Source organism: Calliphora vicina, chromosome 3 (assembly GCF_958450345.1).
Source record: "Calliphora vicina chromosome 3, idCalVici1.1, whole genome shotgun sequence".
Classification (NCBI taxonomy): domain Eukaryota; kingdom Metazoa; phylum Arthropoda; class Insecta; order Diptera; family Calliphoridae; genus Calliphora; species Calliphora vicina.
In genome coordinates, this window is record NC_088782.1 from 112,373,729 (window position 1) to 112,389,874 (window position 16,146).

Consider the following 16,146-nt stretch of genomic DNA (forward strand, 5'->3'; position numbering starts at 1 on the left):
TATTTGTAAAAGTAACTGAAAAATGAGTCATTTATACTAAATTTCAATTAAAAATTAAAATGTATCACATCACAACTTGTTTTCTTATCGGCTGATTTTTACGTTTTATAGCAAAAATTTAATGTCAAGATTCCACCTATTAAACTAGAAACCCTGATATCAAAATTCCAATAAAATCAAAAGTTATGGGTTTTTGATAGCATTCTTGTGAAATGGTCCACTGAGCAAAGTCAATTAAATAGTCAATTCTTGTACTTTTACTTATTTTGTCTAAGAAAGAATCAGTGTTGCCAGGAGCTGGCGAAAAAAGAAGCTATATTGGCTTCAAAAGAAGGCCAGAAAAAGCTAAACCGCTTTAGAAAAAAAGCCAAAAAAAAAGCTAAAATATTATAAATTAAGAATTTTGGTTTATATTTATTTTTAAATAAAAAATTAGAAAATATGTTCATAAAATTCATCTGCTTTACTTAAAGGAAGTACTAAAAAGTTAAATACTAGATTAACCATGTCAGAAAATGGACATTGTTGGTTCTATATTTGTCCATTTGTAGTTTAATATATTCTGCCCCTGAGCCTTAAGCTTCGTAATTTTATTAGCACTTTAATTTTTCACTATCAATATGACATAATATATTTTTTTTGGTTTTACTACTTTATTATCAACGGGAAAAAAATTGATTTTGCGTAGAGTTTTGTCGCAATTGCTCAATTAGTTTAATTTGTCGTATTATTTTTGTCATAATCTTCACTAATTAAAACGTTCTTTATTTTATCTCTCATTCATCAAACTAGTATGAAAAATGTGTCAAAAACATTAAACAATTTTCAATTGGCGACGATAATGGATCAAATTCCTTGAATTTTAAATCAGAAAACAGCAAATGATTTATTTACTTTTTGTACTTTGTGCAATACTGGTTTTAAAAAAAGATGGTACGCCAAATTATAATCAGTGTATTAATTACTTAAAAGTTTGGCTTTTTAGAATTGCTGGTTTGACGAAATTAAACAAAATGGGTTTTAACTCGAAGCATAGATCCACAAGACGTTTAACGGCTATTGATCGCCATCGAGTATCACAAGCCTTCAAGAGTTTGTGGGGCTCTTGTCCATTATATAATGATGAATATAATGTGTAATAACAATTTTGTCTTGAAAGAGAATTTGCTAGACATTTAAGCTTTCAGATATAAAATACTCTATTTCATTTTGAACCACTTGATATTGGCAATTGTTATTTGTGCTTTTAATACTGCACAATTCTTGAGTATGTTGAAAAGCTAAATGAAAATCAGTAATGAATTAATATGAAAATGGTTCACAAATATAAATTTAGCCTTTTTATTTACTCTTTAGTCTCGAAATTTTTAGCCTTTTTTAATTTCAAAAAAGGCTATTTTGTAATTAAGAAAAGGCTAGAAAAAAGCCACGAAGCTAAAACCAAAATTTCGAGGCTAAAGAGTAAAAAAAAGGCTAAATTTAGCCTCAAAAAGGTTAAACTGGCAACACTGGAAAGAATGTTTATACAAATTGAAATAAAACTCCGTTTTTTTTAATTTTTTTAATAATAATAATTTTTATTTTCTTCTTAAAGTTTTTGTTTTTATATTAAATAATTTTCTTTCAATAATTTTAAGAAATTACTAAATATTTCAATTATTTTTTAATATTTTTTTTTTCTCGGTATTTGTGTTTCAATTGAATTTGTATTATTCTAGGTTTAACTTTAGTTTCTGTTGTTTTATATATATATATATAGATTTTTAAGAATGTAAGTATAATTTTTGTTAGGTTTCACTATATATTAATAATCCTTGTTTCTTTGATATCTTTTCATTTGTTGTATATTTGTTGTGGGAAAAAAAAATCAATTTAAATTTAAAGGCAAAAAGCAATTAACGAAGTCTAGTTAATGCTTGTTTGATGAGAAGTAATAAGGAATGGTAAATCATTAGCTTACTAAAGATTTGAATCTAATAACATTCAGCATTGCAAATGCTTTAGTTTTGATTTTTTTAATACATCCTAAAAGTATGCAACTTTTTTTGTTTGTATGTTTCATATGTGTCTCTTCAAAAGACTATGTTAATTGCTTTTAACCTATAGTTTTGTTTTATAATTAAAATAAAATCTTATTTAAAAAATAATTCTTTTTATTTATTTTATAAATACTATTTCAATTTGTCTTAAGTCTGTTTTGGTTTTGTTTTTAGTTTAAATTACTTTTCTTTCCTCTTTTACTTACACTTCATTAAGAATTCAATTATTTTGTTGTTGTTGTTTTTTGTTATTTTTCACCTAAATTTAAATTAATTTTAAATTTTTCATAGTTTTTTTTTCTATATTTTAAATTTAAATAATTGTTTTTTCTTTCATTTAAACTAGTTTAATAATTAATCTTTTTTTTTTGTTTGTTTTCTTTAGTATATTTTATCCCTTGTATTGGTTTTTCAATAATTTGTTCCTTATAATGTTTTTTTTTTGGTTTTGTTTTTTTTACTTATTTCTACAATATTTATTTTGTTTTATTTATTTTATAAATATATTGCTAAACTAGAAAGAAATTTAGTTTCTATTTGTTTAAATCATGTTATTTTGTGTTTATTTTCAATATATTTTTTTTTGCTGTAGTACTCGTATACCTACACAGTAGTACATTTTAGAGTATTTATATAATTTAGATTTTTTGTTGTTGCTGTTGCTGCTGTCTTTCCATTATTTATTTTTCTAGAATTTTATGTTTCTGACATGTGTTTTGTAGTTGTTCTGGAATGTTAAATAATGGAGAAAAACAAAATAAATTAAAATTGAAAATTAAAGTGTTAAATTGAGGCCAGATTGCCGAGAAGTTATAAAAAATATAGAAAATTCTACTGGAAAATGCAAACAAACTTATTAAGAAAATTAAAATTATGTTTAATGAGTAACAGAAAATGTAATTGTGTGTTAATTAAGATGGAAAATGCTGCAGAAAAAAATGGATAAATTTTTACACATAATTTATTTTACTTTTAAGTGTTGTTTTGAAATGTTCCAAATCTATTTTCCACTTCCACAAAACTGTCGAATTAAAGATGATTCCAATCCACATGAGATGCAAGAGCGTCCCATGAATCCAGAAATACTTAGTCATTGTTTGGTGAGGACTTTGGGATGGCGGAGTCATCGGTCTATATTTCTTTGAGAACCTAGTAGGCCAGGCCATCGGCAACACAGCCCATGCCACATTGTAGATTCTGTGCAAGCGATTTTAGGGCATGGTCATCTCACTTGGCCCCCTGAGATTGTGCCATTTGACTCCATTAAACTTTTTCTTGTGGGCTTTTCTTAAGTCGCAGGTCTATGTGAAAATGTCACAAACAACAGTGGCTCTCAAAGCCAAGATAACCCATGACATCGGTCAAATTCAGACTGATTTATGTGCCAGAATCATGGAAAATTTAACATTTTGGATACGGCCCACCCAGCGGAGCTTTACTAATTTATAATGTATCAAACCAAATAATTAAAACATAAGAAAATATAATTTATTAATGACAATTAATTTATTGTTATTTAAAAAAAAAAAATTTGTTTGTTTGTGTGTGTGTTGTACATACAGTGGGTGACAAAACAATGGCCATGTTTTTATACTTGAAACATTATCCAGCAATTCTGTCCCGAAGATAGGGTCCCCCACTGGTTACAAAATTAGCTATACGGCTTGATGAATGTGCTAGAAGGCAACTAATTGAGCCTATAGAAATTACATGTATAAACGCCGCATAACAAAATAACATTTAGTAACAATTAATTCTTCACCAGATTACATCTGTTGGTACAAACAGTTTAAAACAGTTTAAAGTGACGAAATCCTAGATTATTTAGAATAAAGTGACCTGCGATGTATAAAGTAGCAAATTGACTTCTGTCTGCAAATGACCCCGAAATAAATAAATTGTAGTCATCCCAGTAATTAGATAGTTAGTGAAAATTACTGTATATAAAGGATACTCTGACTGCTTTAGTAGTCAATGCACAACCGCTGCACACTGGTCGATCCCATAGGCCAAAAATAAAAATACAAAGTGAAAAGTTTGTCACCAAATGTGTCATCACTATTTCTTATAAAAACAAGGTTTTAATATTTATAGTTGTTTTTGTTTTATTCCAACTATACTCTTCAGGAATAGCTTCAAAAGTGAGAGCATGTTGACAGTTGGGGTTTTGCAGAGTGAAAAAGTGGAAAATTAAGCGCAACTTGAAATTAATTAAAACCATATAAAAAAATGTTTTTTTGAAATAGATCAAAATGAATATTGAATTGGAAGGTATTAGCTTAATTTTAAGATAATTACAATATGTGTTTAGCTTTTTGTGTATTTTTTATAAAATTAGTATTTGCCCAGTGTCATTTTTAGTGTTCGTTCGTCCATATATTTCAATTTCAACTAGAGTTTTAGTTGTGTTTCCCCCTGATGTCTCCAATGGGATTTTTTCTGGTTTATTAGTTAATATTCCAAGATTCTAAAATTGCAAATTTCAGCTGCATCCTTTTGCATCTCTTTGATTTATCTCCCATAAACCAAAGCGGCCTCGTTGTTTTCGATGTCCAACTTTGAATTTTTGTAAGGTGTTTTGTTAGTTTATGTTCGCGTTGCTTTGTTATTGTTATGCATGTAAAGAATTGTGTTTGTTTTTTTTCTTTTCCATGGACTTTTAATATTTTTACTTTATGAATTTGGTCCTTATTATAAATTGTTTTTACAATAGTCACATCTTATAATTGCAAACTTTCGCGCTCATATATTTTTGATATTTGGTGCTTAAAATGCTGAAAAAGCTCGAAAAGTGAAGGATGTCGTGAAAAACTATATTAAAAATGAGAGCTACACATTTGAAGAAAGTCATTTAGAAACTCGCTGAAATTATAATTGCAAAAAAATTTAAAAATTTTGGCAAAAATGCAATCGTATAAAAACAAAAGTTCAAAATACATATTCTGATTGGCTTGCCTAAAAGGAGTCGATTTTATTAAACTCACATGAGCGGGCGGACCACACCCAGATTTAGTTTGCAATTTTTTTAGTAAGAATTCTTATTGATTTTTAATTTTTTATCAATTTTAAAAAGTTTATAGTTTCACTTATATGGGGAGTGGGTGTGGCAGTTGTACAATTAAGCCCATTTTTGAAAAAAAATTTGTGTAATATCCTTATTATATATTGTACCAAAAATTATAAATGTACTATTATTTATTACCGAGATATGGAATTTTGATTAACTAGAATGTCATAACCTCGCACTGAGCGTTGTGGTGAATTTGGATGCTAAGGTATGGTAGGGGGTGGGTATGAGTCATCAAACACTCCCATTTTATCATTAAACAGTTCTGACATATTTATAAAGCACCGACCACTGTGCGCTGGTTAGTGAAAAATTATATAGAATGGTACTTACCTTAGGACGAAATTCAAGGAAAGAAATCTTGTTAACATATATGTCTAGCTAATAGAGTATAATTAGCTTTTAATAAGATTTCTTTCCTTCCTTTTTTCGTCCACCATAGTGGGGAGGTTATAATGCAGATGTTTGTAACGCCCACCCTAAAGTATACGGATAGACTTTAAATCACTTTCTGAGTCTATTAACCCATTTGGCGCCGCTGTACTCAATTGAGTACAGTTAAATATTAGGCGATATTTTTAAAATTTTAAAAGTTTTTGTGATTTGTTCACGTTTTTAGCTTAAAAGGAACCAGTTTCCGCTAAAATAATACAAAAAATCTGACTTTGTACGTATCAGCTGTCAAAAAATAGACTCTTAAACTTATAGAAAATTGGTGTGGCGAGATAAGAACAGATTTTCCTTTTTTTTTAGCTTTTACTGTGTTGCTAATTTATTTTTTATTTTATTTTCTAAAAGAAAACATTTCTATTTATAAAATGTGTAAAAATAAATTGTCTATCATTTACTTTTACAAAGTTATCCTATTTTAAATATAACTGTACTCAATTGAGTACAGTGGCGGAATCCATATACAAATTATGCCAACACTGTTATGTTTACAGAAATATAAAAGCAATATTGGAAGATAGTGACAGTGATTCTTTCCATGATTTCGCAATCAATTAACAGATGAAGAAGAAGTAGGTGATGAGAACATGACAGCTGACAACTTACCGAATGATGTGACAGGCAACATTAAGGTGTTTAGACTCGACTTAAAAAAATCCATGGGTGTACTGATATGGATTTGATATAACAAATAACCCAGAGAGGATTTATAGTGGTCTTATGATAAAGGTATTGGCATGGAAATTGCGTTAAATTCAATGTAAAAAACGGATATTGCTACACTTACGATTTATATGGTAGAAAGTCGGAGGCAAATTTTATTATACCCTAGGGTCAAAAGTAGTAAACAAATTACTTGAGAAAAAGAGGAGGTATTTTTTGATAACGTTTTTACTAGTTGTATTATCTTGGTCGATCTCAGGAAAAAAGAATTCGTGCTATTGGCACAATTTGAGAGAACGGTACAAACAAGTTTCCATTAAGATTTGCGAATGAAATGAATAAAGAAGAGTGGGCCTCATATGACTATAGATTTGACAAACAAAATGAAATTCTTTTGATAAAATGGAAATGCAATAGCGTCTGTACAACGGCAACAAACTATGACACAATTGAGCTATTAGGAGCTGTAAAACGGTGGATTTCTAAACCAAGTCAAACAATTAATGTCAAAGGGTGTTTCAGTCTTATAACTAATATATGGGAGGAATAGATGAACTGTATACGTCCATTTCAATCTACAGAATGGCCATTGGTGGTGTGAAAGGTGGGGGCATTGTTTACCTATGTAAAAGATATGGCTATTATATACGCTTGGCGGTTCTATGTTGACTCTATGCAGCTATAGCATGGATCAAATTTTATTCCGACAATTCATTACAAGGTACTATTTACGCGAAAACGCGAAAATAAAGCTCGACTTTCATCTTCATTGTTCCTAGGGTATAGGTTACTAAACCAAAAAGTTGGAAAAACTATTAAGATGTGTTTTATGTCATGCAAGAGTTCGCTGGCAATGCAAGAAATGTTTAAAAACATTAAGCATTAAACAAAAATATTTTGAAATTCCCCACCTGTATTCCACCGCTGTACTCAGTTGAGTACACCCATCCCACTCTTCCCATTTATTATACCCTACACCACCATAGTGGGGAGGGTATTATGCGTTTGTGCAGATGTTTGTAACGTCCAAAAATATTAGTCTAGCACCCACCTTAAAGTATACCGATCGACTTAGAATCACTTTCTGAGTCGATTAAACGATGTCCGTCCGTCCGCCCGTCCGTCCGTCTGGTTGGCTGGCTGGCTGTCCATGTAAACCTTGTGCGCAAAGTACAGGTCGTAATTTTGAATATATTTCGATAAAATTTGGTACATATAATTTTTTCGGCCCAAGGACGAACCCTATTGAAACTGGCTGAAATCGGTCCATTATTTCATATAGCCCCCATACAAATGTCCTCCCGAAATTGGACTTTATCGGTCATAAATGTTTATTTATATATGTATCTACACAAATTTCGCTCCAAATAACTTTTATACATACGAAATTCATGTCACCAAATTTTATTACGATCGGTGCATAATTAGTCATAGCTCCCATATAAGACCCGCTTCCGAAAATCACTTTAACGTTCATAAATCGCTTAAAAATGTTGGTATACACACAAAATTCAACATAGTTAACTTTAATATAGACATAAATCACACGACCTAATTTTACGGTGATCGGTCCATAATTGATCATAGCTCCCATATAAGGCCCACTTCCGAAAATCACTCAAAAATATAAATTATTGAAATTTTAAAAGAAAAATGTTTTTGCTCTTTTAATTAGTGTAGGGTATTATATGGTCGGGCTTGACCGACCATACTTTCTTACTTGTTTTATATTAATTATTTCCGCTTATGACTTTTTGTTAGTACCAAATTCTACATTTTTGAAAAAACTTTGTTGTTTACACCAAAGTATACCGTTTACACTATAATCAGTGCTGCCAGGAGCTGGCGAAAAAAGAAGCTATATTGGCTTCAAAAAAAGGCCAGAAAAAGCTAAACCGCTTTAGAAAAAAAGCCAAAAAAAAGCTAAAATATTATAAATTAAGAATTTTGGTTTATATTTAATTTTAAATAAAAAATTAGAAAATATGTTCATAAAATTCATCTGCTTTACTTAAAGGAAGTACTAAAAAGTTAAATACTAGATTAACCATGTCAGAAAATGGACATTGTTGGTTCTATATTTGTCCATTTGTAATTTAACATATTCTGCCCCTGAGCCTTAAGCTTCGTAATTTTATTAGCACTTTAATTTTTCACTATCAATATGACATAATATATTTTTTTTGGTTTTTTATTTTTGTCATAATCTTCACTAATTAAAACGTTCTTTATTTTATCTCTCATTCATCAAACTAGTATGAAAAATGTGTCAAAAACATTAAACAATTTTCAATTGGCGACGATAGTGGATCAAATTCCTTGAATTTTAAATCAGAAAACAGCAAATGATTTATTTACTTTTTGTACTTTGTGCAATACTGGTTTTAAAAAAAGATGGTACGCCAAATTATCAGTGTATTAATTACTTAAAAGTTTGGCTTTTTAGAATTGCTGGTTTGACGAAATTAAAACAAAATGGGTTTTAACTCGAAGCATAGATCCACAAGACGTTTAACGGTTATTGATCGCCATCGAGTATCACAAGCCTTCAAGAGTTTGTGGGGCTCTTGTCCATTATATAATGATGAATATAATGTGTAATAACAATTTTGTTTTGAAAGAGAATTTGCTAGACATTTAAGCTTTCAGATATAAAATACTCTATTTCATTTTGAACCACTTGATATTGGCAATTTTTATTTGTTCTTTTAATACTGCACAATTCTTGAGTATGTTGAAAAGCTAAATGAAAATCAGTAATGAATTAAAATGAAAATGGTTCACAAATATAAATTTTGCCTTTTTATTTACTCTTTAGTCTCGAAATTTTTAGCCTTTTTAAAATTCTTAAAAGGCTATTTTGAAATTAAGAAAAGGCTAGAAAAAAGCCACGAAGCTAAAACCAAAATTTTGAGGCTAAAGAGTAAATAAAAAGGCTAATTTTAGCCTCAAAAAGGCTAAACTGGCAACACTGACTATAATATTTAACAACAAAGTCAGAAAAAATGATAGTTAAGTCTCATCCAAAAACAGTATTCAAAAGATACGTCAATTATTGTAAATCCAGCATTTTGAAGTTATACACCCAATACTTAAGTAACATATACAAATATAAAGGTTTTTCAAGGACGATGCTTTCCGTTTTAATAATTTTTTATTCAAACTTATTTTTTTTTTTTTAAATTGCCAAGGTTAGAATGACTGTGGGCTATATCGGCTTAAATGAACCAAATTTTATATTACAAGATTTTGCATTAAGTTTTCTTTACGGATCAAATTAAAATTATACCTAGTCCCGAAGAAAATGTTTTTCTATAAAACAAAAATATAAAAGGACTTTTTGCGAAAAAAAAACATAAAAAATACGGCTGTTTTTACATATTCAAATTTGGATGCGTGTAACTTTTTCAGGAACGAGACAACTGTTAGCAAATTCTTTCTGTAGGCCCAAAAAAACATCGAGCAAAATTAAAAAATATAACCGACATATGTAAGGATCTTTCCAAGGATTATTTATATTTATACCCTACACCACCATAGTGGGGAGGGTATTATGCGTTTGTGCAGATGTTTGTAACGCCCAAAAATATTAGTCTAACACCCACCTTAAAGTATACCGATCGACTTAGAATCACTTTCTGTCCATGTAAACCTTGTGCGCAGAGTACAGGTCGCAATTTTGAAGATATTTCGATCAAATTCGGTATATATTACTTTTTCGGCCCAAGGACCAAGCCTATTGAAACTGGCTGATATCGGTCCATTATTTCACCTAGCCCCCATACAAAGTCCCCTCGAAATTGGACTTTATCGGTCATAAATGTTTAATTTATCTATGTATATACACAAATTTCGCTCCAAATAAGTTTTATATATACAAAATTCATGTCACCAAATTTTGTTACGATCGGTCCATAATTTGTCATAGCTCCCATACAGACCCGCTTCCGAAAATCACTTTAACGTGCATAAATCGCTTAAAAATGTTGGTATACACACAAAATTCAACATAGTTAAATTTAATATAGACATAAATCACACGACCTAATTTCAAGGTGATCGGTCCATAATTGGTCATAGCTCCCATATAAGGCCCACTTCCGAAAATCACTCATGAATATAAATTATTGATATTTTAAAAGAAAAATATGTTTACTCATTTACTTGGTGTAGGGTATTATATGGTCGGGCTTGACCGACCATACTTTCTTACTTGTTTAAATTTCAACTCATTCGGATCATAAATGGATTTTTGGTGATTTTTTTTTAATATGGGACCCGATGTGAGCAACAATTAGGGACCACCCAGTAACCCTCATTTCGCCTACCAAGCTAAAAAACTATAAATCGAAAACACTTCAGCTCGAACCATGTACAATTTTTCTACGATATCTGCAATAGTTCCCGAGATGCCGAATTATTTCCAAGTAAAACGTTTCTAAATCACTGTGCACTGTGGGACGACCTGAACCGCAATATATTATTTCGACCATAGTACTCTAATATATACTCATGCATCACGAGTTGTATTGGAGTAGGGTATAAAACAATCATCATCCATTATATCTGTGAACTTTTGACAAAACAACTTAAGTGGAATTTTCAAATTTTTCAGGAGATCGCAAAAACTGCTAAATTTATCGATCAATATTTTATTATTTGTCCTTAAAGAACTTTATTATTTGTCTCAAAATATTATACAAAGGATAAATAATAAAATAATTATCTATAAATTCAACAGTTTTTGCGAATTTAGTTGTTTTGTCAAAAACAAATCAACAACAACTCCAAATAAGTTGATTTGTTTTTTTGTGATATCTCAGAAACTAATATTCGTAAGAAGAAACAGATTAGTGGAAACGAAGCGTTTTGAAAAGTTAGTTTTATTATAAGAAAACTAAGATATTTTCTTATCTCGACTTAAGATGTTTTTTCCAAACTCCACAGATATTGTCTCCTACTGTATGTAAGTTTTAAATAAATTTGTTGATAATTTTCCCTACTTTTGTATCGGATATTTTCTTCCTATAATGATAAATTATAGGTTTGTGTAAGAGTTTATTTCTTTGTTTTGTATAAATATGAAATATTTATTTACTTTTTTTTTATATATATTTCGTTTAATATATTTATAAATATAATTTGTTGTTTTTTTTGTTTGTGGTGTATTTTAGTTAATATTGCATATGTATGAAGTTTTGCCATTTGTTGTTTTTGTGGTTCAATATATATATATTTTTTTGTTAAATATTTTACATAAATAATATTTATGTGGTTGTTGTTTTCTATAGAAAATATATAAAATTAAAAAAAAAACTAGCTATTGCTGTTGATTGGTTTTTATTTATATTTATAAATTTTTATTTGATTTTTTTTTGTTTCGTTATTTATATATATAATTTTTTTTATAATTTGTTGTTATAGTAGGGGATTGTTTTATAATATTAAATTTTAAATTTATTTGTTTTGCTTTTGTTTAAATAAATATAATATAATAATAATAAAAAAAAAATTGTTCAAATAACAAAAAAGAAAAAAAGTACACAAAATAAACAATAATTTTCACTTAAAATACATGTTATTTAAAAAATAAAATGACTGAGAATCCCTAAAGGAAATGAGTACCAAAAAGGATTTAATTCCATTTTAATTCAAACTATGGCAAGAGTAAGCATTTCAAAATTTTGGTTTTTCATTAACTTTGAAGTTATTAATTTCAATTCCCGTTTAAATTTTTTTTATTTCCTGGTAGTTGCTCAGAAATTTGTCTCTATTTCCTTTAGGCATTGTTTTTATTTAAATTATTATTATTAATATTTTTATAATATATTTTACCTTGTTCTGTTTGTTTTGTAATTTTTATTTATTAAAGTATTTCAATAATGTATTGTATACACCTTGTTTCGTATTAAATTTTAATTTATTTATTTATTATGATTATTATTTATCATATTTGTTTATATACAATATTATAAATGTTTTAACTTAAACTAAAATCACTGGAATTTTTTGTGTCTTTTTATTAAAAAAAAAATAATAATAATAAAATTTCAAAAGAATTTAGTTACATTTTCTCCATATCAGATTAAGATTTTCAATAATCCCTATCATAACAATAAATGACGATTGTTGTCAAGACAAACATGTCTGAGCAAAAGCTTTAACAATTTTGTCATAACAAAGAAATGGATCAATACCTGATAAATTTTATCTTGACCTTCATTTTGACATTTATCATGACATGAATTTATCAAGTATAGACATAGGGTTACGAAAAATGTAATCCTTTATAAAAGAAATGTTTTATAACTTTTATCCCTTCAATAATATTTTATATTTTTTCTGTATAAATTATTTACAAAACCTTTTTATATATATTAGAAAATTTTAATTGTTTTTCGACTTAAAAATTAAAAATATTTTATCAATTGCTTAACATTTCCCAGACATTTTTGTTGAGTTTAATAAAGGTCATCTTCAGAGAGTTGGTTGGTTGGCTCAAGCAAAACAGTTAAGTAAAGTTTTATACTTTTAAAAAAAATTTAATTTAACTACAGTTTTGAAATAAACTCAAACTTTAATTTAAATTTAAATAATTGGAACTAAAGTTCCGTTTTTTTAACCTCACTTAAACGTTTTGTCAGCTGAACAGCTTTTTATAGCGAAAGTTAAGAAAAATTGTACACAAATTTTAATCTGAAATAGAAATTTTAGAAAAATTGTTGGCTGCTAATCATGTTCATAGAATCTAAACCCAAAAAATTAGTTATATTTTGAAGATTAAGAACTATTCATAATATAATAAACTTAGTTTAAACAATAGTTAAGCAACTAACACCGAAACCCATACTTAAGTTTATTGACATTAGTAATGCATTTGAAAAAAGTTCTATTAACTAGAAAAAAAATATTTAAATCATGTGATAAAAACACAGATTAATAAATTCAAGTTAAATTATTGAAAAAAGCTTTTTGTATGGAAACTATTTTTACCATAATATTTATATTAAACTGAGCCATTTTAAACGCTCCTTTTCGAAAACTCCTAAAATATGTAAGTTTTAGTTTAAACTAAGATTTTACTTAACAGTTACCTATGAAACTGTGGTAATATGTGGTAATTTAAGGGACCTGGTTTGGACCAACATAGCACCTTTTCAATATAAACTTTTTAAAAAAATATATTTTTTTTGAAAAAGGTACTTTACTCTGAAGAACTTTACTTTTATTAGAAGAAAAGTAATTTTATTACATACGAATCATTGTTATTAGAAAGAAAGGAACTTTTACTAGAATAAATAATTTTTTTTAACGGTACTTTTCTTCGAAAGAGGTACTTTTTTTTAAAAAAAATTTTACTTTTCTTAAAAGAAAAAATTGGCTTTTATTAGAAAAAACTAATTTTGTTCGAAAAAAGTAAATTTTTTTTAGAAAAAATTATCGTTTCTTAGTGTAGAAAAATACAACGAATTACACATTTGATCTAAAAAAAAACTTATTAAAAAATGCATTTTTTTTTTAGGAAAAAAGCACTTTTCATAGAACATTTTTTAGAAAAAGCGAATTTGCTTAGAAGAAAAATAGAAAGATGGTACTTTTATAAGAAGAAATTTAGGTTACTTTTATTAGAAACAAGTAAGGAAGTATGGTCGGTCAAGCCCGACCATATAATACCCTACACTAAGTAAAAGAGCAAAAACATTTTTCATTTAAAATTTCAATAATTTATATTTTTGAGTGATTTTCGGAAGTGGGCCTTATATGGGGGCTATAACCACTTATGGACCGATCACCATGAAATTAGGTCGTGCGATTTATGTCTATATTAAAGTTAACTGTGTTGAATTTTGTGTGTATACCAACATTTTTAAGCGATTTATGCACGTTAAAGTGATTTTCGGCAGCGGGTCTATATGGGAGCTATGCCTAATTATGGATCGATCGATCGTAACAAAATTTGGTGACATGACACAATTATGACCGATAAAGTCCAATTTCGAGAGGACATTTGTATGGGGGCTAGGTGAAATAATGGACCGATTTCAGCCAGTTTCGACAGGCTTCGTCCTTGGGCCGAAAAAATTATATGCACCAAATTTTATCGAAATATGTTCAAAATTACGACCTGTACTCTGCGCACAAGGTTTACATGGACAGCCAGACGGACGGACATCGTTTAGTCGCCTCAGAAAGTGATTCTAAGTCCATTGGTATACTTTAAGGTGGGTGTTAGACCAATATTTTTGGGTGTTACACACATCTGCACAAACGCATAATACCTTCCCCACTATGGTGGTGTAGGGTATAAAAAAGTACTTTTATTAAAAAAATTTAATTTTCTAGAAACAGTCAATAACAAAAGACGACAGTAGATATATTTTAGAAAATTTAGAAAATTTTCTTTATGAAAATTGGTACTTTTTTCAAAAAGTACTTTTCTTAGAAAAAAAAACTTGGTTTCTTAGAAATTATTTTTTTTTAGAACGAATGTAGTTTTTTTATGTACTTTTTTAGAAAAAAGGTACGTTTTAAAAAAAAGGAACTTTTCTTAATTTGTTAAATTTAAAGTGTTAAATTTCTATATTTTCTTTGAAAAATGTATTTCTCTTCTTTTAGAAAAATGTTATATGAAAATTGGTACTTTTTTCAAAAAGTACGTTTCTTAGAAAAAAAACTTGGTTTCTTTGAAATTATTTTTTTTAGAACAAATGTAGTTTTTTATGTACTTTTTTAGAAAAAAAAGTACGTTTTAAAAAAAGGAACTTTTCTTAATTTGGAAAAGTGTTAAATTTCTATTTTTTCTTCGAAAACAGTATTTCTCTTCGAAAAAGGTACTTTTCTTAGAAAAAATTTAGTTTTTTTAAAGCTGCCTTTGTTAGAAAAAATTACTTTTTTAAGAATAATCTTAGTTCTTTAAGAAAACTCTTACATTTCTTAGAAGAAATATAGGTATTGGAAAAAAGTAACTTTCTTCGAAAAAGTACTTTTTTTAGAAAAATTTACTTTTCGTAAAAAAAAATTTGTTTTAGAAAAATATACCTCTTTACACTTTTTATCTAAAAAAATTTTACAACGAAGGTCGTTTAAAAAAATCCATATTTTTTAGAAAAAACGTTTCTTAAAAAAAAATTAAAAATTTTCTTTGAAAAATGTACTTTTCTTAGAAAAAAAGGTACTTTTCTTATATCTACATTTGTTAGAAAAAATTACATTTCTGGTACAATTTAAAAAAAATCTTTCTTTCCTTAAAATAAGTGATTGGAAAAAAGTACTTTTTTTTAGAAAAAAAATTATTTTTCTTACAAAAAAGTTTGTTTTAGAAAAATATAGCTCTCAACACTTTTTATCTGAAAAAAATTTTTTGAAATCAAAGGTCGTTTTAAAAAATCCATATTTATTTTTTAAAAAAAAATTACTTTTTTTAGAAACAGATTTACTATTTTATACAGAATTTAATAACAAAAGATGATGGTACTTTTTAGAAAAACAATTTTAAAGAAAATTAGTACTTAATTGTACTATTTCCTTTTCAGAAAATTTCTTCTGAAAATATTTCAGAAAAAGGAACGTTTTTAGAAAACATGTACATTAAAATACGAAACTTGTTTTCGTTTGAGATTTTTTTTCTTCGAAAAACTTACTTTTCTTCGAAAAACGTACTTTTCTTCGAAAAACGTACTTTTCTTAGAAAAACGTACTTTTCTTAGAAAAAATTGTACTTTTCTTAAAGCTACTTTTGTTAGTAAAAATTCTTTTACAGTTACCTTACCATTTCTTAGAAGAAATGTAGTTTACTTTTATTGGAAAAAAATATTTTTTATCAAAAAAAGAACTTTTTTTAGAAAAAAAATTTACTTACATGACTTTGTTTTAGAAAAATGTACCTCTATATATTTATTTTGTATAAAAATATTATTTTTTAGAAAC